The sequence below is a fragment of the Octodon degus genome, unplaced genomic scaffold (genome assembly GCF_000260255.1).
Source record: "Octodon degus isolate 3935 unplaced genomic scaffold, OctDeg1.0 scaffold00061, whole genome shotgun sequence".
Taxonomy (NCBI): domain Eukaryota; kingdom Metazoa; phylum Chordata; class Mammalia; order Rodentia; family Octodontidae; genus Octodon; species Octodon degus.
Genome location: NW_004524637.1, coordinates 7,669,586 through 7,691,693, shown reverse-complemented (window position 1 = coordinate 7,691,693; position 22,108 = coordinate 7,669,586). Strand labels below are relative to the sequence as shown.

The 22,108-nt window shown below is 43.1% G+C and overlaps 1 pseudogene; it reads right to left on the bottom strand.

Moving 5' to 3' along the window:
- Window positions 1-17,033, bottom strand: part of LOC101562469 — a 28,500-nt pseudogene extending 11,467 nt beyond the window's left edge.
- Window positions 17,034-22,108: the final 5,075 nt, after the last annotated feature.

Below are 22,108 nucleotides of genomic sequence, written 5' to 3'. Positions count from 1 at the left end.
TGCTGAAGTGAGCCCATTGGGGGGAAAAATTGCTTTAAGTTGCAAAATGAAATTCTCACAAGATTTTATTTGTAAATGCAAACAAAGATAGATAGCAGGATTCTAATGTAGTTATGGATATGGTTAAATTAAATAGATCACTTTGAAATGTTTACATTAATGGTTTATAAAATGTCAATTAGCCTATAAAACAACTTGAGGTTATTTGACCCTTTTAAATTATTTAGTTTTTCTTTTTTTAGGGACATGATCTATTTTTAGCTTTTCTTTATGTAGATCACCAAATTTCTTGTAAAAGAAATTTCTTTTTCATTAACTAGGTACTGCTAAATATAAACAGCAATATTTTCAGTAATAATATTTGGCTGTGTAATAGAATCAGTCACATTTCTAGCCGGACAGCATCCTAGATATATTACTAATATGGTACCTGCATCTGTTGTCCTGGAGCTTACTACACAACCGTTTAATTTAATTTTCAAATTGATCCTTGGAAGTGGACACTATGTTTGCTATTTTGCAAATGAGAAAACTAAACTTTGGGGACTTTGGGTGGCATATCATTTCTCAGTGTCTGAATGACTGACCTGGCCCCTCTGACTCCTGACTTCAGATCTCAGGCTTTTAGCCACCTGGACCTGGAACGTGCAAAATGTTGAGCTGCATACCTTTAGCTTATATTCCAAAAGGCTGAGTTTATGATTTAGAGAAAAGTATACTTGAATTTCTAATTTCAAATCAATATTCTTTATTTCCTCCTGCAGATTTCCCAATAAAACTTCTTGTGTGTGTGTGTGTGTGTGTGTGTGTCTTTAGTCAGGGTCTACAGGGTATTACTATGTAGATTGGACTCGTAGAGTTCTCCTGTGTTCAGCCTCCCAAGTGCTGGGATTACAGGTGCACACCACCATGCCCAGTCTCAATTGCCCTTCAGCGTGCCTCGAGGGCAGGACTGGCATGGCATGCTAGGATCGAACCCCGGCCATTGCATCTGCCTAAGCAGGTGCTTTAATTCACTGAGCTATTTGGCCGGCCCCCTAAGACTTCTATTTAATTTCAAAGAACACTCCAGAAATAAGAACTCTTGAATAACTGTCAGCAGTATTTCTCAAAAGACTAGAAAGGCTCTACTAATATTTTTGCACACATTATGTCCTTCAGCACAGGCTTAGTGATTTATAAATTGTATCTACAGGTGTGTGCCACCATGCCCAGTCTCAATCACTGTCTCAGTAGGCACCTGGGGCAGGCAGGCCCGGCATCGAACCCCAGTCCCTGCCTCTGCCTAAGCAGGCACTTTAATCTGCTAAACTATCTGGCTGGCTCTGTTTAATCATTTTAAAGAGAACAGAAAAATAATAGATAAGGTACTAGAAACAATACACAATTTTAAAAAACCAGGTATTCAACAGTGGTTGTTATATGGTACATTGTTTTCTTCAATGTAGTTGCTCAGATTACCAGATATAACCACATAAAATTGGTCAAAGTAAAAATTTTAAGCACTAACTGTGACAGCTTATAATTAACAACTGTGGTATTCTTTAGACCTTAAATATGGAATCCAACTATATAATTTTCTCAGAAAATGGTATCTTAACTGAAATACTCTATAAAAAGAAGAAAAATAGGTCTGTCTTATAAGATCAAATCACCCTGGGATCTGGGTGCTCTGGGGCTTTTCTGCATTTTGGCTGCGAGAATCACCCTTCTTGTTTTGCAGCAGTGTTTGCTTACTGACGCATGTGAAAAACAAGGAAGAAATAACCACAACCCAAAGCCCTCTCTGGAGTCTGGGGCTCTTTTCCTCACTGGAGCCATTAGGATCAGCTAGTTTTTCTGGGTGATGAACTCATCCCTCTGTCCTCAGTTCATCTGGACTTGTGCGGATCTTGCTTCAAGTTGAGGTTTTTGTGCTATGTTAAAGAAGTGCATTGGGTGCCGGTGCCCTAGCTCAGCGGCACAGTGCCTACCTGGCAAGCGCAAGGTCCTGAGTTCAGTTTCTGATACCAATGAGCAAGCAAATGCATTGTGATCTAGTCTTGCAAAATATTTCCACATGTGCCAAAACGCCCAAGTACCCTTTTCCTTAATGCTCTGCATTGGCAGATGCACATTTGCCCTGGGATTGGCAGATGAGTTCTAAGACTAGAACTTTGCCATTGATTCACATAATCATTTCTGTCTTTTCTTTCTACACCTGGCTATGTAGATCTTGCTCCTTGTGACATAATCCAGCAATGACTGAAAAGCAACGTCTGTACTAAAACTTAAGTATCGTTCAGGAGATGGAGCCTCACTGTTATACTGCAGTCGCAATTAAGAGGGTCCGAATCATGAAAGCAGTGAGGCTTTCATCCCAAAGCTGAGGGAACAGGGTCTCACTCTCAGGGTTAACTTCTGTTTCAAATGCTGCTATCATTATGACAGGCATCTCCCTCAGTAAGAATAACAAGTGAAGGAGTGCAGCACAGGCAGAAACCAGCTGTGAGGCCTCGTGGCTCTCTGAACAGCACCATGGCGGCACGCAAGAACAAGCACCTTATGAAAGGTGGCAAAAAAGGAGCCAAGAAGAAAGTGGTTGATCCATTTTCTAAAAGACTGGTATGATGTGAAGGTGCCCACTATGTTCAACATAAGAAATATTGGAAAAACACTTGTCACCAGAACCTAAGGAATCAAAATTGCATCTGATGGGCTCAAAGGTCATGTGTTTGAAGTGAGTCTTGCTGATCTGAAGAATGATGAAGTTGTCTTTAGAAAATTCAAGCTAATTACTGAAGATGTTCAGGGCAAAGACTGCCTGACTAACTTCCATGGCATGGACCTCACCCAGGACAAAATGTGTTCCATGGTCAAAAAATGGCAGACTGTGATCAAAGCTCATGGATGTCAAGACTACCGATGGTTATTTGCTTCGACTGTTCTGTGTTGGCTTTAGTGAAAAACACAACACTCAGATACGGAAGACCTCTTACGCTCAGCACCAACAGGTCCACCATGTCCGGAAGAAGATGATGGAAATCATGACCTGAGAGGTGCAGATGAATGACTTGAAGGAAGTGGTCAATAAACTGATTCCAGACAGCACTGGGAAAGACATAGAAAAGGCTTGCCAGTCTAGCTATCCTCTTCATGATGTCTTCGTCAGAAAAGTAAAAATGCTGAAGAAGCCCAAGTTTGAATTGGGAAAACTCATGGAGCTTCATGGCAAAGGTAGCAGCTCTGGAAAGGCTATTGGAGATGAGACGGGAGCTAAAGTTGAACAAGCTGATGGATATGAACCACCAGTCCAACAGTCTGTTTAGATCCAGATTTTTAATAGTGATAAATAAAGTCCTATTTGTGATGGCAAAAGAAAAGAAACCAGTTGTGATGTTGATAAGATGGAGAGCCTCTGTTTTGACAGCCAAGAACTTTCCCAAAGCAAGGCTGTATTTTCTTAAATCAGTGCTCTCCCAACTCTACTGAGCATGCAAATTAGCTGCCATGAAGGCCCACAGGTGGATGTAGCCTGGGGCTTGAGATTCGGAGTGGTTCACAGTGATGTAAATGCCACTTATTATACCGCAAATAAGGCCTTGGCCAGAAAACAGCCAGATAATTTCTAGATTGCTCAAATGTACAGCTGGCAATTTGTAGTGGTTGATTGACTGTGTCAACTTGAAAAGTTAAAAGCTTACCTAAATTGCTCAGCAATTCTGCACCCTTGGATTGGGCATGGAGGCCTCGCCCTAGAGTGACTTTTCACTTAAAAGATATAAAAGGGAATTGAGGAAGGATGGAGCATTCCACTGTCTCAGAGGAGCTCTGGTCTTCACAGCTTGGTCGTCGTCTTCTCCTGGTGTCCAGTGCAGACCCATTGGCCTCCTGATGAGGACTCGCACAGAACACTGCAGTGAGCTCCAGACCTTGGACTGAGTCCTTTATTCTTGGGTGTGCAGATGCCCTCTGCGCGCTTCTTCATCTGACTCTGTGGCTGACCATTGGAAGCCAATCTTGTCATTTCATATACATTTGTACATCTTGTGTTATATCTGTTCCTTTAGTAAAATCCTGACTGATACACAAATACTCCCCCAATATTTCAATATCTTCTAATGCGCTATGATATTTTAAAGGATTTGAGAGTGAGTCTTTACAATTCTACAGAAGTTTTTACATAGTTGTGATTGTTTGCAGTGCTGGGACCTGAACTCAGGGATCCCTTAGTTAAATCACTAGCCTTCCTTTCTTTCTTCCTTTCTTCCTTCTTTCTTTCCTTCCTTCCTTCCTTCCTTCCTTCCTTCCTTCCTTCCTTCCTTCCTTCCTTCCTTCCTCCCTCTGTTCTTTCTTTCTTTCTTCCTTCATTTAAAAATTTTTTTTCTTTGTTTTAGGGAAGGGTCTACAGGGTGTTCAGGGTCTCACTACTAGATCAGACTCATAGTGATCCACCTGTTTACAGCCTCCCAAGAGCGGAGATTACAGGTGCACGCCACCACATCCAGTCTCGATTGCTGTCTTAGTGCACCCTGAGGGCGGGGCTGGCATGGTAGGCCTGGGGATTGAACCCCTGGCCCCTGCACCTGCTTGCAGGCAGTTTAATCTGTTGAGCTATTTGGCTGGCCCCCTCATTTAAAATTTTGAAGGACTGGCAAGATAGCTTAGCAGACTAAGTGCCTGCTTAGGCAAGCACAAGGACCAGGGACCTGGGTGCTCTGAGCCAGCCACCAAGTCCAGGTGTGGTGACACACACCTGTAATCCCAGCACTGAGGAGGCTGAACAGGAAGATCACTATTATTCTGAGCTTTGTAGTGAAACCCTGTGGCAAATTCATTAAAAAAAAAAAAGTAAATACAATTTTGAGACAGGATCTTACCAAGTTACTCAGGCTGTCCTTAAACCTGTGACTCTCCTGCCTCAGCCTCCCACCTGACTGGAATTTCAGATGTGTCCCATCATGCTCAGTTGTATGTAGTTGAAAACTTCTTTATATCCTGCAATGGAAAAAGTCTAGACAGGAATCAGAAACAGCCCTTCGATATGTAGCAAAAATGTCCTTTAAAAAATGGAAACATCCTCAAATGAACTTCACTGAGTTTTCCAAAATAATGACTTTTTCTTTTTTTAATTAAATTTACTGGTACAATTTAGATATACATAATGATCACATTCATCCAAGGGAATTTGTACCTGCACATATTTCTTGTTTCCTATTCTATCCCCTATTCCCCTCCCCTCTTCAACCCCTCCGTATTTGCAAAGCTTTCTTTCTTTTTCCATTTGTATCCTTCTTTTCTCATTTCTCCTTCCTTCCTTTCCTCCTCCCTAGTTTCCCTTTTGTTTTGAACAGTGTCTTCCTATTTCAGCATATCTATTATATTTCTTGCTTATTATTTACACTTTCAGTTTCTCACACCAGAAAGGCAATCAATGCAATATTCACACGTGTGTGTCCAATTTATTTCACATAAGAGTATGCTTTCGAGGGCTATCCATAAATGTCTCTATTGTTATCTTTCTTTATGGCTGAGTTATACTCCATTATATTTTTAAAAACATATTTTTTAATCCACCCATTTGTTGGTGCACATTTGAGTTGTTTCCAAGATTCAGTTATTATAAACTGTGCTGCTATGAACGTGGGTATGCATCTATCACTGTGGTGTGATGCTTTTGTAGCCAGAACCTGTAGGCTTAGTTTTTTGAGGAATCTCCACACTGATTTCCACAGTGGTTGCACCAGTCTACACTCCCACCAACAGTGCAGAAGGGCCTCTTTCCCCCACAGCCCTGTCAGCATTTATTACTGGTTGATTTCTTTTTTTCTTTTTTCTTTTCTATTTTTTTTATTTTTATGTATTTGGTACAAGGTCTACAGGGTCTATAAGGTCTATAGGGTCTCACTACATAGATTGGATTTTTTTTTTTTTTTTTTTTGGCTCCGAATGCCTTCAGGGCAGTTTTGGCTGGTTTGAGTTGTGGGGATCGAACCACAGCAACCTGAGCCTGACAGCTTTGTTGGAACAGCCAAAGAACTGAGCTAAGGAGCAGACCCCCTCACTATGTAGATTGGACTCACAGTGATTCTCCTGTTTTCAGCCTCCCAAGCACTGGGATTACAGATGTGCCGCCATGCCCGGTTTCAGTTGTCATCCCAGTGTGCCCCGCAGGCAGGGCCAGCTAGGCACACTGGGGATCAAACTCCAGCCACTGTGCTCTGCCTGAGCAGGCGCTTTAGTCCACTGAGGTACACTGGATGATTTCTAGATAGTAGCCATTCTTTCAGAAGTGAGATGGAATTTCAGTGTTGTTTTAATTTGCATCTCTCAAATGACCGATGATGTTGAACATTTTTCACACATTTATTTGCCATTTCTACTTCTTCATCTAAGAAATATGTATTCATCTCAGATGTCTATGAAACACAATCTCAGATAGGGTTTTTAAATTTAGGGTCTGATTTTTTTCAATTCTTTGTACATTCTAGATACTAGTTCTTTTTCAAGGGAACGACTTGCTAATTTTTCCCCCCACAATGTGAGTTGTCTTTTCACTCCATGGGTACTTTTCTTTTGCTATGCAAAAGATTTTTAATAAAATGAAGTCCCAGTTGTTGATTCTTTGTTCTATTTCCTGTGCAGCTGGGGTTTTGTTCATAAAATCTTTGCCTATGCCTATGTCTTTAAAAGTTCTACCTATTTTATCTTTGAGCAGATACAGTGTCTCTGTTTTAATATTTAGATCTTTGATCCATTTTTTAGTTTAGTACATGGTGCTAGACATGGGTCTAGTTTTTGTTTTCAGCACATGGAAAGCCAGTTTTTCCAGCACCATTTATTAACAAGGCTATCTTTCTTCCATTGAATGTATTTTGCACCTTTGTCAACAATAAGGTGGCTAAGTGTGTTTGGAGTTATTTCTGTATCTCCTAATCTGTTTCATTGATCTTCAGGTCTGTTTTTCTTTTTTACACTATCATGCTGTTTTTAATAACAGTAGCTCTGCAGTATAATTTCCAGTCAAGGATTGTGATACCCTCAGCCTTAACTTTGTTGTATATAATCACTTTTTGCTATTCTAGATCTAGGAAATGTCCATTTCTTCTGTGTTTTGCATCTTATTAGAGTAGAAGTTCTCAAAACAGGTATTGATTAGCTTCTAGATTACAGCAGTTCACCCTTTTCATTCTTTAATTGCATGAACTTGAGTCTTTTCTTTTTTTTGATAAAGTTGACTAAGGGTTTATCAATTTTATTTAATCTTTCAAAAAACGAGTTCTTCAATTCACTGATTCCTTTTATTGATATTTTGGTCTACGTTGCATTAGTTTTTTTTCTATGATCTTTATAATTTCTTCCCTCATATGAGCTTTGAGCTTGGCTTGTTCTTTTTCTAGAAGCTTGAAGTTCAAGATTAGTTTGTTTATTTGAGCTTGTTCTGTTTTCCTGATATGAGAATATACTGCTATAAATTTCCCTCATAGGACTGCTTTTATTATTTTCCACAAGTTCTGGTATGCCGTATCAACATTATCACTTAATTGTAGATGCTTTAAATTTCTTCTTTAATTTCATGTTTGATGCATTGGTTGTTTAGCAGGGTAGCAGGGTGTTGTTCAATTTTTATGTGTTTATGAAGTTCTTATTTTTTTAACCATTGATTTCCAGTTTCATTGCACTATGTTTTGATAATATACATGGGAGAATTTTAATTATTTTGCATTTACTTAAGCATGTTCTATGGGCTATTATATGGTCTGATTTGGAAAACATCCTATGCATAGCTGAGAATGTGTATTCTGATGTTGTGGAGTATAACACTCTGTAGACATCTACTAAGTCTGTTTGTTTACAGGTTTGTTTCAGTTCTGATATTTCTTTGTCCATGTTTTGCCCAACTGATCTATCTACTTGTGACAGTGGAATATTAAGTTTCCCCATTACAATCGTGCTTTTTTTTTGTATTTTTTAGGGAAGGGTCTATGAGGTCTTGAGAGTCTCACTACTAGATTGGACTCGTAGTGATCTGCCTATTTACAGCCTCCCAAGAGCTGGGATTATAGGCATGCACCACCACACCCAGTCTCAATTGCCATCTCAGCGAGACATGGGGGCAGGGCTACAATTGTGTTAGTGCTTGTTGATTTTTCATGTCCATTAATATTTGTTTTATGTAGTTGGCTGCACCTGTATTTGGTGCGTATATATTTATGCTTGCTATCTTTTAATCTTAGAGTTTTCTTTTAAAAATATGTAGTGACCTTCTCTGTCTCTTTTTTATCAGTCTTGGCTTGAATTTCACTTTGTCTGTAAACAGAATAACTATTCTTGCTTTTTCCTATATTTCATGAACTTTTTAATTAAATGTGTTTCTAGTGTGCACCATATTGTTGAATCTTGTTTCTTTTCTTTCTTTCTTCTTTTTTTTAAAAAATGTATTTTGTTGTTGCAGGTCTCACTATGCAGCTCAGACTCATGGTGATCCTCCCATCTCAGCCTCCCAAGTGCTGGGATTACAGGTGTGCACCACTATGCCTGGACTCTGGCTGGGTTAGCCTGTCCTGGGGGCAGGGCTGGCACAGCATTTGGTGCTGGGGATTGAACCATGGTCCCTGCACTTGCCTAAGCTTACCTAGCAGGCACTTTAGTCTGCTGAGCTATCTTGTGGCCCTGGATCTTGTTTCTCAATCCATTTTCTAGTCTGTCTCTTTTGATTTGTTAATGGAGATCATTAACATTAATGGTTATAACTGATATATATTGATTTGTCCTTGTCATGTTATTTTCCTGCTACTGGTTTACTTTTTTGTCATTCTGCTTAACTGCTCCGATTGCTTGAAGAATTTTTTCCATTGGAATTTTTTGGGATTGTTGTCTTTTTTATGTCTTTCTAAAATATCATTCAAAACATTTTGGAGAGCTGGTTTGGTGGTTATTACTTTGTTTCATTATTCTTTGTCATGGAAATATCTTATTTCTCCATTGATTTTTGAATGATACTTTTGCAGGGTACATCAATGTGGGTTGAAAGTTGTTTGATTTCAAGATCTGAAACACTTTCCTCCAAGCTGTCCTTAACTTAAGGGTTTGTGTTGAGAAGTCTGCCATTCCTTTATAAGTGATTTTTCTAACATATTTTAATATTATGTTCTTGTGCTGAATTTCTGGAGTCTTGATTGCTAAATGCCTTGGTGTAGATTTATCTTGGTCATGAATAATTGGAGTTCTATATGCCTCACTTATTTGTATGTCAAATTCTATTTCTGTGCTTGGGAAGTTTTCTGCCATTACTTCTGTGACTACTTCTTTTTAGTGTCATTTTTGCTGACTCCTAAGTTTTTCCTTGACTCTGATCAATCTTAGGTTGTTCTTCGTATCATGTTGTGATGAGTAGTACTTATGAAGTGCTCTTTCCCCTGTAGATAAGCTTAGAATTGTGACCCCACATCTTTTATCACTGACTTTTACAGAAAATCTGTACTGAATTTTGCAAGCAAGAATGTGATCTTTGGACCATTGGTGAAAAATGGAAAAGGAAGGCACAGTGAAGATGCTGCAGCCATGCCAGTGAGGTACCAGTAAGTCAATTACAGCCACCCAAATGCCTTGGCTGCTATGCAGAGACATCTACCATCAGTCGCTTCCTGATGGTATTCTGCCCTAACTATTCCTATGTGGTGACATCCTGAGTATGTTTAAAAAAAAAAAAAGGACTGCCAACAGATGATGGTAAACCTAACTCTAGGTTTGTGTCTGGCCAGTGGCAGACATAAACAGTGAGGTGAGCCAAGGCGGAAATGCATTTAAAAAGAAACTCTTGTTAATGGGACAAATTTTTATCTGGTTGTAATACATAAGAGAAAAAAATGAGCCTGATAATTTTGTTATACAGAAAAATCTAGATAATTAATTTGTTTTTGTTAAAGCAATATCAAAACTTTGAAGACCCAAATGATACAAATGCTCTCTGTAGAATTTCTCCTACTTCCACTTCCTACCCCAAATCCCAACTACAGAGATAATCACTGGCATCAGTCCCACATGAATGTTTCGAAAGCATTCTTGCTTGTTTGTGGTGGTTACCTCTAACCTAAAATAATACATTTAATTTCTATCTTTTGACTTACTAGTTTTAGAAAGTATGTATCGTGTCTTTGTTACCAAAGATGAGGAAATCATGACACTTGCAGCTCTTCGCTATCTTTCTCCTCTTTGCTTGTTTTTAATGTTGGAACTTACACTGGTGCTATCGTTTCAGGGCTATAAGTAACTTACGTGCTGTGTCACAGACTGCTTTTGGAAATGTAAGCAAGGAAGAGAGGAGTAGGCAGGCCCCGGCAGGCCCCGGCAGGCCCCACTGTCCTAGCACTGTACTCCCTCGGTTAATCTTGCTGATGGCAGCACCGTATACATTCATCTGTAGTAACACTGCCTCTGAAACTGGAATTTACAAATGGGCCTCTCTGAGAAATGGTCTCTCCTTTATTTTGCTCTTTAACAGTAACTACTAAGATAGGAGCCAGGTTTCTATTAGGCAGTAAGGCCTGGGGCCCCCAAATGGGGTTGGGAAGCCCAGAATGGAGTCTGCTAAGTCATCACCCTACTGAGATCTTACTGAATGTTTGCCATCTGTCTTTGGGCTGTCAGCTGGCTCAAGGGCACAGGTGCCTTGCATGGGCACTGCATGGATTGGATCCTAAAGAGTACGTAGTCTCCTATAGGGCAGAGATTATATTAGTTGTAGAATGGCCTGAGCTGCCTTCTAAACCACTTAAGTACTCCTCGACAGAGAGGCTTCATCGATAACCCATTCAGAACCCCCTCCCAGATAGCAGGCGCTTTAGGCCTTTACAACTTACTTACATTCTTTTTTTTTTTTTTTTTTTTTTTTGAACTGGGGATTGAACTCAGGCCCTTGAGATTGCCAGGGAAGCACTTATTCCACTGAGCCATATCCCCAGCCTTACATTCTTATCTTCGTATTTGTAAAATAGATTTGCTCACACCTACTTCCTTCTTTCAGTTTATTTCTTTTTTACCATGGGACACAGTCCGCCACACCTGTACTTCATTTACCTCTGGAGTTCGGGAGCTGCAATCTGTCACTCTTTCTGGCGCTTTGGTGGAGTCCTGTGTAGCTTTTATTTTCCAGAATCTCCTCAAACTTTTGGTGAACTGCTTCTCTCTTTATTCCGTGCCTCTCACCACTAATTTTTTTGCCATTAATATTTTTATTCTTTAAATGCTTTATGTATATAATGGATTTTTGCTAGTTCACTGGGACTTTGGGAAACAAAGGTGGCTAGCCCATTGTGGTAGTTGATACATTGTGTCAACTTGAGATATCTGAAGCTTGGCTGGATCCCTAAGCTTGGCTGGATCCGAATGCACAGCCTGGGGTGGGGATGGGGGGCCGCCCACCCTAGGGTGGATAGGATGCGCCCCAGAGTGACTCAGCACAAGCTTCTGTCATCCCCCACCCTCCTTCCTTGGAGAAGTCCCAGTCGTTGTCCCGCCACTTTGCAGCTATGCCACTTCGGAGAAGCTCTGATCTCCACAGGACTTCAAGCCAACATAAAAGGGAGAGAGAGAGAGAGAGAGAGAGAGAGAGAGAGAGAGAGAGAGAGAGAGAGACTTGATGGACGTCGCAGCTGCTGCTCCTCCTATACTCTTCATCATTTTCTGCCACCATGAACTGCTGCCATTTGCCTTGGACCAGCACACTATGGACTGAAACCTCCACTAACTGTGAGCTAAATAAACCTTTCCTTCCTTCATTTTGGGTGTTGGTATGTTGTCCCAGCAATGAGTGAAAAGTAACCAAGACACCCATTGTTTAGCAATATCAGGCATGATTTCGCGAGAGGGCCATTGCTTGGCTTCTGTCATCTTTTGATGAGGGCGATTCTTGCTACAGGAGCCCCACGGACGCAAAGGGCAGAGCCACAGACCACGTGGGTGCTTGCGCAGGTGCCAGGGCGTGGCTGAGCTCGCGTCTCCTTCTCAGCCGTCCTCTGCTGTCGGACCTCGCCGCTCTCTCTGTTTTCCCTGTTAGGTCCACGCTCGCCCTCCCCACCTACTCACTCAGGTCCCCTAGACCATTTTGCAAACCCCAACGAAAGATTGAAAAGTAATGTGGCCTACATCTGCTTCGAGGTTCATTACTTTGTGTACATGTTTAAAGGTATGTATGCAGTGCCTTCGCCGTACTGGACCTTTTCTAGGTGCTAGGCATATGTTAGCGAGAAAAATAGAGAATGGCACTCAAGTGATGCTTGTTTCTAGAAGGCAAGGACGTACTATTTACTATTGGCCGGCAGCTGTCAGCTCCACACCAGACGGCAAGCACCAGAAGTGGATTATAACGCTTACCCGCAGCCACCTTACTAAATGCAGTCATCAAAACTGGCTTAGCAGGGCCGGCCTGATAGCTTAGTGGACTAAAGCACCTGCTTAGGCAGAGCACAGTGGCCAGGGTTCGATCCTGGGGACTGCTGTGCAGTGCTGTGCAGGCCTGCCCCACCCCACCTCACCCCGTCCCACCCCTGGAGCTCTCTGAGACAGTGATTGAGACCCGAGCCTGTAATCTCAGCGCTTGGGAGGCTGAAAATAGGATGGTCACTAAGAGTCTGAATATGAAACTATTATAAATGATATTTGTGGAGTTTTCATATTATAAACTTGTGTAATCATTAGGTGAAAAATCATAATGCAAGGTTATGCATTATTGTTAGACTCTGTATGTTAACTGAGTAGACTTAGGTCTATGGGATGTTAATGAAACTTGTGTTTTTGTTTTTCCCAGCCAGTGCTTTCAGGTGTTTTTGTTTTGTTTTATGTATTTAGTACAGGGTCTACAGGGTCTCACTACATATATCTGGACTTGTAGTGATTCTCCTGTTTTCAGCCCCCCAAGGGCTGGGATTACAGGCGAGGGCCACCATGCCCAGTCCCATTCACTGTCTCTGTGCACCGGCGGGCACGGCCAGCCCAGCGGGTGGGGCAGCATGGCACACTGGGAATCAAACCTCGATCCCTGAATCTGCCTCAGCAGGCGCTTTTATCCGCTGAGCTCTCCCAGCCAGAGCTTTCAGTTAGGCTTTGCTGAATTCTAGATTCCCATCATTGTAACTCTCTGGATAGATGCTATAATATTCTGATTACATTCAGTTTCTGAAGCATAATCTTAGTTTGCTCCCCAGTACTGCAAAAAACCCCAAACAAACAAAACCGAAACAAAGAACCCCCTCTGTTTTGTTTCTGATCCAGCGTCTTTCCTTCCCGTGCAGGGGAAGCTAGAACCAGGACGCTGACTAGAGTCGGAAAGCGTCAGGGAGGCTTCGCTCTGGCTCAGGAGGAGGCAGTTGTTAGTATTGGGCTTTTCACTAGAAAAGCTGGTGGGTCAGAGTGGGGAGAGCTCACTGGCCTTGCTCTGGGTCAGCATATTGGGCTGAAGTCTGGTCTAAGCAGGCTGAGTGTGGTTCCCTGGGCAATCTTACCTTTTTTTTTTTTTTTTTTTCTTTTTGTATTTTTAGGGAAGGGTCTACAATGTGTTCAGGGTCTCACTACTAGGTCTGACTCGTAGTGATCCACATGTTTTACAGCCTCCAAGATCTGGGATTTCAGGCACATGCCACCATACCTGGTCCCAATTGCCATCTCAGTGCACCCCCGGGGGTGGTGCAGTATAGCAGGCTGGGGGATTGACCGGGTCCCTGGGCTTGGGGCAGTCTCATCTTAACAAAGCTTCCTCTGTCATGAGAAGGATGGGAAGGATTTCCCTCAGGTCTAAGGTACTTACCTCTTCCCTTGGTTGTGGATATACCACCTAGCATCCCTGCACATCTCCTCTGATTTGCCCTTTTACAGAGTTACCAGACCTCTGTGTTCCTTGGTATGTTCTCCAATGCCATGGGCAACTAGATTGGGGTGAGGGTCCTCATCTTCTCAGGCATACTATATCCCTTAACGTTGGTAGCTTTTCTACATGTGTCCTCAGAAAGCTTTAGAGTAGAAATGGACTTCTGTCTCCATGGATGTCCCATGAACTTTGGGAAACTCCCAAGAACTGTCTTCCATGCTACGTTCCCGTGGCTACCCAAAGTTATAAAGAGGCTGCAATTCAGGGAGACCAGGGGTGGAGGGAGAAGCTAGGCTCCCCTCCTTCAAGATGCCTCACAAATTTCTGTGAATTTTCTTAGCTGTTTTCTTCTCATTCCTCTCACTAGGCAAATATGGCTTCTTCCCTCCTTTCGTATACATAGACTTCTCTTTTAATGAAGCTGTTATAGGCAACTAAGTTAGATAAAAATACTCTAGGCAGTCAGACAGACAGGGCTAGGCCCCAGAAGGAGCCAGTATAGAAGCCAAGATACCTTGCAGCTGTTGGGGGAACAGGCACCTCAGCTGTGGGCCAGACCTCCAAACAAAAGGTGAAATAAGTGTCCCCTCAATTTCCTGAGGACAAACATCAGGGATTGGTACAGCCAGGAAGAGCCTCTCGCTAACATGACCCTCTACAGGGAAAGCCCCTGTTCTGTATTCTTGCCTGCTTGCTACATGACTGACTTCCCTATTTGATCTCAATTTAATCAATTTCACAAACAATTCTACTCCTAACCTTCTTGGTTGATCATTGTTTTGTCCCACCTCATGCCCACCTTTTGAGTTATCAGTTTTCATCAACTTACACCTGTCTGACATCATAGATTTGCTCTAGAAAAATCCCTAGAGAAGGCGGGATCTTTGGTAAACCAATCTGACCCCTTCTGTCTCTCTCAGACAGAAGCTTTCTTTCCCTCAGTATATATATTTTGCTGTTAACCTCCATTGTTCCTAAAATTCATTCTTCAGTTTTAGAGAACAGGAACTTGTACCAGACATCAGCAGGTTGGGAATTTCTTTCTCCTGTATCAAAGCAAACAAGAACATTTCCTTGGGTGATGCTTGATGACAGTAAGTGTGGTTCTTTGATTTTTAACCAGTCCTAGTAGAAGTGACATAGAAGAAACTCTCCCAACCAGAGAGATGTGGAATGAGTTCATGTTCTCTAAGGGTGAAGAACGAGTTTCAGGAACAGCAGATGTTAAGAGCAGAATACATTCATTGGGGGAAAGAAAGCTTCTGTTGGAGAGAGACAGAAAGGGTCCGAGTGGGCTGCCAAAAAATCTGCCTTTTCTAGGGATTTTTATAGAGCAAAACTATGAGGTGAGGTAGGTCTAAAGTGGAAACATATGAAATCACAAGGGCATGAGGTGGGGAAAAAAACAATGGTCTATAAGACCGGGTGTGGTGGTGTGCACCTGTAATCCCAACTCTTGGGAGGCTGTAAACAGGAGAATTGCTAAGAGTCCGATCTAGTAGTGAGACCTGAATACCCTGTAGACTCTTCCCTAAAACACACACACACACACACACACACACACACACACACACCCAAAAATCCACCAATAAGATTAGGAGCATTATTGCTCAGGTAATGTTTATTAAATTGGGACCAAATGGGGAATGTGTCACATAGCAAGGAGACATACATACAGAGCAGGGGCTCTTCCTGTAAGGGCTTGGGTTAGTGGCGCTTCCTGGATTTTTCAAGGTGATCACTACCTATTTTAGTGTGATGCCCATCCCTAGGGAGATATGTGGTTGCATTTTCTTACCCTTTTGTCTTGAGGTCTGGCCACAGCAGAGGGGCCTGTCTCTCCCACAGTTGCAAAGTATCTTGTCTTCCACACTGGCTCCTTTGCGGGCTGAGCCCTGACTCCCTGCCTATAATCATTCTATCTAACTCTGCTGACTGCAACAGAAAGTTTTGAGTCTTCATTATTTCTGGGTTGGCTCTGGGTAGCAAGTTCAGTTCCAGTGCAGCAGGAAAAAATCCCACCCCGCATCCTATTTACCAAGTGGGAAGGAAGGAGGGGGAAGCTTGGAGACACTTCTAAGTGCAATGATTTTTCTCCACAATTTGTACTGCTTAGCTGACATTTTTTGGAAGAAAAAGCCCCTTTTTCACCCACCCACTGTAATTCCCTACATTTGGGGCAATGTCAATGTCAGAGCGTTAGGGTCCATTTTATTCCTATTGCCATTTGCTTACTTTTGGTACTACCGGTTGAACCGAGATGTAGGAAACTGCTCTCGGCTCTTTGTGCCCTGCTAGCTCATCTGGATGATGCAAGCCCCACCCTGTAGGTCTTCTTTGCACCATTGGTTGTGGAATTCCTTTAAGGTAAGAGAATACTACATCACAGGAAAGTCAGCAACATTCATAAGTAGATACTGAAGCACAGGACCATTTTACCTAGAGATCTTGTCTGCAATGTTCTTCTTCTTTTTTTTTTAAATGTATTTGGTTGTTGTGGGGTCTCACTACATAGCTCAGACTCACAGTGATCCTCTTGCTTTCAACCTCCCGAACACTGGGACCATAGGCATGTGCCACTACTCTCGGTAGTTTAATGTATTTTATAGTTCCTTTTCCTTTGAAGTATTTCTGAAGTCATCTTCCCTTCCCGCTGAAATCAAACAAGGTTAACCAAATTTCCAAGGCATAACAATGGATTAAAAGAAACAGAGAGAGAAGAAAATTAAAACAAGGAAACGGAAAGACATGCACGTTAATGCTGCTTAGGCAAGTCAAGATTTCAGTGATCTAATGTTTGGGAGCAAATCGCCAGAGTAATTAATAAAGCACGCAGGTTTGAATGGATCAAAGTTCACAGCGCTGCAAAGCTGCTTATTGTTCTCCGTCACCATGGATACGGTGGGTGCCGCGCAGTCCTCTGACCGGTCAAGCGTGCCCTGACGTCCCTCCGGAGCTGGAGGGGAGCCGCAGCCACCGCGGAGGAGGCGCCCAGAGAAGCCGCCCTAGCTTGGAGCAGGCGGGGCGCAGCTGCGAGGATTAAACGCGAGCCTGAGCGCTCCAGGCCACCGAGAGGCTCGCAGAACCGGGCGGGCGGCTGCTCGCGCGACCTCGCAGTAACCTTCCTACCCAGAAATAGACGCTGCAGCGGAGGCAGGAGGCTTACGGCTCCCCCCTGCCGGAGTGCCATTCCGGTGCTTTCTCCTCCTTTTATCCTCGTGCCCCTTACTTCATGCTCTGGCTCTCGCTTCAAATAATTTAAAACAGGAATAATTTAATTTTTTAAAATGCCATTTTCTTAGCTCACCAAATGTTATGGCTGTGTCCCACACAGCTGAGAACGCAAACAGTAGCTTGAAGGAATCACAGAGAGCAGCATCCACAGGAGGGTAGAAAGTGTTTCATCCTCATTGGGGGACAAAGAAATGCCATTTTAGGTGTTAAATCTAGCGCATGGCGACGCAATTTCTATTTGGGTTTATTTTCAATGCATTTATGTTTTCTGAGACTGGGCCTTGAGCTCACCGTGTCGCCCAGGCTGGGTTGGAACCCACAATGGCTCCTGGCATCGGCCTCCCAGCCAGGGAAAGAGGCGTGTGCCGCGTTCAAACATAGTGACTACTAAAGGGCGCAGCGTGGAGGGAAGCCGGCGCACGCGTGGCCGGAGTCCAATGGCCTCGCCTACGGGCAGACAAGAGGCACCCTCTGCGAGCGCCCCACGAACTCTTCAGTGTGCCCGAGCATCTTGGAAGCAATGAACTCCGAGGCCCTTTGCATCCTCCTGCAGACCCGTAGTTCAGCGGATATGATTTTACTCAGACCCGGTTGATCTTTCAGCTAGTATTTAAATAATATTTAAGTCCAGCAGCACAGGCATTGGTACACTGGTGCTTGATTCGTATTTTTATTTCATGGCATCGCCAGTTTATATACATATATGTGGGACTTGAAGGTACAGAAGTGGTTTTCTAATGTCATTTTTCTTTTATAAAGTAGATCTTGGTCTTCAAACTGTATCATCTACAGAAATCTAAAGCATGTGATGTGGGGCCGAGGATATAGCTCAGGGGCACAGCACCTGCCTGATGCCCTCAGGGTCGTGAGTTCGATTTCAGGTACCAAAAAATAAAATAAAGGTATTTGGCGATAGTTAAAATCAGAACTGTCCTGCAAAATTGTCATGAATATTGAGGAGGTAAAGCCCTAATGATTAAACATCTCTCAGATGTCCCCTCCTATAAGCGGCCACAAACAATTTCTCTCAAGCCACTTAGAACAAAAAGAACGAACCGCGGCACAGTGTAACAATGGAAGATGAAATCCAGCTCCTACCCCCTCCCTCATCAGGTGAGGGGAGAGAACCGTGGCCAGGTGCTCAGAGGTCAGCTTCCAGCTGGCTTGCAGGGCTGGACTCAGCCCCACCAGTGAGCAGTATGGCCAGCTGCTGTGGCTTAGGAGCCCGCTGTTCAGAAATTCTGCAGCCAGGTGAGGTCACAAGGTTCTAATCAGCTATGTTGAAAATATTTACACTGCCCAAATCAGCAAGGCCGCAGGTCAGGAAGACGCCAAGCTCTCAGCAGCATGCCTCTGAGTCCTGAATTCTGAATCTATATATTCCCTACAACAGCCTGACCAAAGATGAAGGGAATTTTGACTGGACACAAGATATTAAACCCTAGATACCTATATTTTGAGCATGTGGCTTCAATTTAGGATTTTATTTGAAAATAGAGGCAAGTGTTTGGGGAGGGGATTGCCATTTACTTAAGGCAAACCCAATTGAACAACACCCCCAGAAGCCAAGCCCTAAAGCGTGCCTTGCTCATGGCTTTCCCAGTAGGAAGAGGAAAGTTGTGTGTCGAATTAGGGTCTCTAGGTTACCAGTCCAGCATTAGTTTTCTTTTCAGAAGCTGGCTACCTGGGACCACTTTGCTCCATTATATACCTCTGAGTGCATAATACTAATTTGTGTTGTCACATCAAGTACCACGACCCATGTGTGCCTTGGGATAACTTAAAATTTGGCTCAGGGTCGGGGAGATAGCTCAGCGGCATAAGTGCCCCACTGGCAAGCACAAGGCCTGGACTTCAATTCCCAGTGACGGGGTGGGAGGGGAGGGAATATATCTCTGCTCTTAGTTGCAATGTATTGTACATACTATAAAAGATAAACTAAGTGTTAAAGTCTTAGTAGAAAAAAGAATATGAAACCTTGCACAGAAAACTTAAAAATGTTGATTACATGTTAAAGTGACAGTATTTTGAATATTTTATGTTAAAATGAATTGGAAAAGGCATTTTCATTTTTTAAAACCTTATTTTAATGTGATGACCAGAAAATTTTAAATTATATGTGTGGCTCATGTTTCATTTCTATTAGCTAAACCTGCTTTAGCCTCCAGGTCACTTTTGTGTCGATTAAACACAGAAGATATTTGCCCTTCCCTTTTCCCGGGGCTGTGCCAGGTCACATGAGATAATTTTTATTCAAGTACTTTGCAGAATGCCAACAAAACAGAGTCTCAGACTTCAAGACATTTTAATGTTTGAATGGCCACTGACTGTTTGTCATTCCCTGGGAGGCTGTAGGCATTTCACGGGCTCTTTTTCTTTGGACTTGGTTTACATGGGGTTTTGTGTTTTGTTTCTTTTGCTAAGGAGCAGGAAGGAGGGAGCAGTGGCAGAGGCTGAAAATACACTAGCAAGCACTCATTCATTCTGTGTATACTGTGAGCCACGTGAGGAATGTTAGACTGGAGCGGACAGCAGCTGGATGGAAGCAGGGACATCAAGAACCCCACCCCACCTTCCAGCCTCCTCCCAAATGTTGCTTATAGCACAGCCCGCCAACAAGCCAACTAACCAGGGAGTCTGTAGTTTGCATCTTAACTCCAGGATCACATACTAGAGTATAGAAGGGCAGACAAGGATCTGGGAAACAGGCGTAGAAACAGCTCAATGACTGCAGCCCTGCCTTGATCTAAGTTGAGGCAGCTAGTGACTCAGTGACAGGAACCAGTAGAAATGTCTCTTTCTGGAGAGAAGGAAAACAGCATGGTAGGATACAGCACAGGTCCTGCCCCCTCCTTGCCCAGCAGGGATGAACAGTAAATAGAACCATCTTCATAATTAGGAGACACTTGCTGGGCGGTCCAGTGTGGAGGCCCACCTGAGCAGCTGTTCTTGAAACAAGAGCGACTGTCTCCACCTTGGCTGAGCTCCAGATCCCCAAAACATCAGATACTACCTCAACAGCATAATGCAAATTGCTTTCTCTGCATCTGGCAGAGGTAAGTGCAGGCCACCTCCCTAGCTCAGCTCACAGTGCTCACCTACTTGTTACAATTCTCAGTTGTTCCTCCTCAAACTGCTCCTCCTCCACTGAACAAAACCCAGTATGGCCCTGGGTCAGCCTCTTTGCTCAAGAAGCCATCTTCATGGTTGAACTTAGGGCCTCTTGGCTCCCCAATAATTATAAATATGTTTTAGTGTCTTCACGTTCGCTGTGGGTTGCACTTGGAGTGGTAGATTGGAATTAACTTGATGGGATTCCAGTAACATATCTTTGGGATTACAAATATTGACTTTTTGAACTGAGATGAGAACCTGGAGGGGACTCCTACAGTCCAGAAATTATTGGTGGAAAGTCTTTGAGCGGTGGAATACTAAATAGCAGAACGAATCAAAAGAAGACAATTTCATTGACTTTAGATTCATATTTATATAGAGGATACAAATGAAGGACCATTTTGTATCTGTATATACAAAATAGTGAGAACAGACCCAGGCCTAGCCCAGGCCCAGTGAGTGTGTGGGAGAGCTTCCGGCTACCCTGTGCCGGCAGGACCTACTGGTCGCAGCCTAGGTTCAGCGTGGGTGAGACCCTCTTCTACCCCCTTGGGACACCACCCACCACTCCACAGCACCTCCCCCACCTCGCCCACTGAGTAGGAATTTCTGCCTGGCTCCAGGAACCCCCAGACGCAGTCCTAGCCCAGGCCTGGGGAGTGTGTGGGAGAGCTTCCAGCTACCCTGCGCCGGCAGGACCTACTGGTAGGAGCCCAGGTGCAGCATGGGTGAAACCCTCTTCCACTCCCTTGGGACACCCCCAATGACTCCATAGTACCCCCCCACCCGCTGAGTAGGAATTTCTGGTGCGTTCCAAGAACCCCCAGATCCAGTCCTAGCCCAGGCCCAGTGAGTGTGTGGGAGAGCTGCCTCTCGCCCCCTACTCCATCTTGTCCCCTCCAGACTCAGCTCAGGCCTGGCTTACAGGCCTGGGTGAAACCTTACAGCTGCAATCACTGCAGAGAGTGTAGGGGACAGAACAGGTTCACCCCCAAGGGCAGCAACAGGAAAGAGCTGAGCACAGCAGCCAGACCCAAGCCAGGCACAGCTGGATAAATCCAAACTTTGTAGATCTGCACCTGAACTTCAGTAGGTGCTAAGGTTATAACTGCAAAAAAGATCTACAACAAAGGTCAGAAGACAGTGCTACACAAAATGACGAGAAGGAACAAAATGCAATCTCAGAACCCAAGCTCAATCATAACATTGTGCAAAGGACACTAACACAGAAAAAATTGGGCATCACACAGCTGAAAGCAAAGAATCAACGGCTTCTGAAATAAAGAAACAGCTGCAGAAAGGTATAGAGGAACTCAGATTGGAAATAAAAAAAAGAAATCCCTGAATGAATAACATCTGCAGTAAAGAATCAAATGCAGAAACATATGGAGGAAACCCAATGCCCACCCAGAACAAGTGCAGAGGACACTAGCTCAGCTCAAATGTATGAAATAATAGCATCGATAGTAAATAAGCAACAGCACAAAGTCATAGAGGATCTCAGAGGGGAAATTTTTCTACTAGCTCAGTTCAAATGTACGAATTAATAGCGTCAATAGTAATTAAGCAACAGCAGAAAGTTATAGAGGAACTCAGAGCAGAATTCTTTTCTGAAATAAAAAATGAATTCTCAGAACTCATAGCATCTGAAGTAAAAAATCAACTACAGAAACATAGAGAGGAAACCCAATCTGAAAAAAACACTGCAGTAAAAGAATTTATAAATGCTTCTGAAGAAGACATTGATAAAAAAATAGAGGAGATTAGAAAAATGATGGATTCCCTGAATGAACAATACAGGAAAGAAATAGATCGCATGAAGCAGAGTCAAACAGATATACAGGAAATAAAAATCTCAATCACAAGCTTGCAAAACCGTTTAAGTGAAAGTGAAGACAGAGTTTCAGATCTTGAAGA